Raw genomic sequence first — 581 nt, 5'->3', positions numbered from 1 at the left:
ATTTATATAAGGCGTAACTGCAGTTCATTAAATAAATTGAAAATAGCAAGAACACATTTCTCAGTGTAATTACAGAGTGAAAAATGTGCACCTGGCTGTTTGCCTCCCATTATCACACTATAATATTTCATTGGACTGTATAAAACACTAATGATGAATTTACACACACACGCAAGCACGCATGCGCACTTACAGAGACACGCAAGCTCGCACGCGCGCATGCGCACTTACAGAGACACTCAAGCTCGCACGCTTATATATGCATATATGTTACTTATGTGGAGGCGCAATGGCCCAGTGGTTAGGGCAGCGGACTCGCGGTCATAAGATCGCGGTTTCGATTCCCAGACCGAGCGTTGTGAGTGTTTATTGAGCGAAAACACCTAAAGCTCCACGAGGTTCCGGCAGGGGATGGTGGCGAACTCTGCTGTACTCTTCCGCTACAACTTTCTCTCACTCTTACTTCCTGTTTCTGTTGTGCCTGTAATTCAAAGGGTCAGCCTTGTCACACTTTGTCACGCTGAATATCCCCGAGAACTACGTTAAGGGTACACGTGTCTGTGGAGTGCTCAGCCACTTGC

Source organism: Octopus bimaculoides, chromosome 11 (assembly GCF_001194135.2).
Source record: "Octopus bimaculoides isolate UCB-OBI-ISO-001 chromosome 11, ASM119413v2, whole genome shotgun sequence".
NCBI classification, from domain to species: domain Eukaryota; kingdom Metazoa; phylum Mollusca; class Cephalopoda; order Octopoda; family Octopodidae; genus Octopus; species Octopus bimaculoides.
The sequence above is the reverse complement of the archived record's forward strand: the minus strand, read 5'-3'. Positions refer to the sequence as shown.